Here is a 1979-nt window from a genome sequence, read left to right as displayed (position 1 = left end):
ACAGTACGGACAGGAAGAAAAAAAGAACTGGGAAGAAAACCCATACTTTTTTCCTTCTTATCACTGCTATACAATTGACCTGTTCTTAAAAACCTTTGCAAATGAATTCTACAGTCTTCCAGACTGTGATGTGTTCTGCACAGAATCCACCAGTCTGCTGCTTCAGACCATTACTACAGAATTCCTGGAAGGAAGGGCATTCATTTTATATTTTATTTTATATTAACAGCAGGATAAGGGGAAATGGTTCTAAGTTGAGGGAGGGAAGATTTAGGTTAGGGGATTTAGGAGGAAGTTCTTTACAGAGAGAGCGGTGAGGGCTGGAACAGCTGACCAGAGAGGTTGTGGATGCCCCATCCCTGAAGGTGTTCAAGGCCAGATTGGATGGGGCCCTGGGCAGCCTGGTCTAGTATTAAATGGAGAGGTTGGTGGCCCTGCCTGTGGCAGGGGTGTTGGAGATTTGTGATCCTTGGGGTCCCTTCCAACCCTGGCCATTCTGTGATTTTCCAAAGCAATAATGCCCCACAACCAGAAAATCTTTCTGAAGCTATTCCATCTCCTTTGGATGCCTTCATTTCTTGGCTTTGCAGGCCAGAGTGCAGCTGTATGTTTTCAGTTTGATGGAACTCTTCAATCGTACTGCTTTTCAGAACATTCTGCTCCTTTCCAGTTTTCTCACATTACAGTCTTCACAGTTTTTATTTCCACTACTCAGAGTACTGTAAGTCCAATCTGCGGATGCAGAGTTACACTCTGTTCTGCCTAATCCTGCAATTCTCAATGCACTCAGCACAGCTGTTCTACGCAGTGTGTATTGTGCCCCAAGAAGGAGTGCCACTGTCTTAAAACTTTTAGTCTGCAAACTGAAAGTGTTTAAATTCTTCCTCACGTTGCATTCAGTATCTTTATTAACTCCACCATATGCCACCTTCAGGAGGCTGACTGTATGTCACACCAATACGCCTCCTGACATTTTTGGAGGTGAAAATCAGCCGTGTTTCTGAACTGGCAGTTCCCCAATTGATTATTTTTTAACAATGTTTGCTTTGCTTTTTTTTTTTCCTTTTTCTTTTTTATATTTATTGGTCTACAATACAACACATCCTTAACTGCTTTATCAAAAATACTTTCTTGTGATTTTTTCTAAAAGCCCAGCCTGGTTCCTGGACGTCCTTCTTGGGAGAGAACTCTTGTCTTTTGTAGAGAAAATTCTTGCTTTTTCAATACCATAGCACTGCATATATTTTGCAAAAAATCCATAAGATTAAATCTTATCACAAACAGCCATCACTCATTAGAAACCTATCCTCATAAGAAACATGTTTACAAAACAGTCTATTTCTGTCTTTGAGATAATAAAATTGAAGTACTGATGACTTGATGGCAAATAATTTTCTCTTTCTACTAAACCTGTCATATTGCTTTACTTACACACAGAGGGAATTGGTTAGAGGCGAATTACTTGTTTCAGGGAAGAAACCAATCATTTCAAAGCTCTGCAGGCACTTTTGTAACAATCACTTTTTGTTTAAACAATTTCTTTAAGACCTACTTGTGGTAGAATTACATTATCAATTTCGATCTCTTTTACTTCATATGTTGAGTTTTCTTTAATCTCAGTCCAGATGAAATGGAATGATGTAATATTAAAGGGAGGATTTTTTAAGAGGAAGACATGGTTACATTTCCCAATCACTGCAACTATCCACTAGTAATATAATTTGTACTATTGACTTCCTAAAAGATGCTTCTTCTTGAACAACCGTATCTAGAAAATGCCCTTTTATCTCTCTTTAGTCAGGACAGGATGCCAAATCTCCTTCAGATGCAGGCCTAGCTGCCGTCACCAGTGCTTGTTATCATCAGGCAATGCTGCTCTGGTGATGCACTTGAAAGCAGCATTTGGTGCAGAAATAGAGTCGTCTCCTTTCAAAAGCAAGATAAGAATACTGGAGCAAAGGACAAATATTTTGGAGAAT

Source organism: Meleagris gallopavo, chromosome 9 (genome assembly GCF_000146605.3).
Source record: "Meleagris gallopavo isolate NT-WF06-2002-E0010 breed Aviagen turkey brand Nicholas breeding stock chromosome 9, Turkey_5.1, whole genome shotgun sequence".
Classification (NCBI taxonomy): domain Eukaryota; kingdom Metazoa; phylum Chordata; class Aves; order Galliformes; family Phasianidae; genus Meleagris; species Meleagris gallopavo.
Note: the sequence above shows the minus strand (reverse complement) of the source record.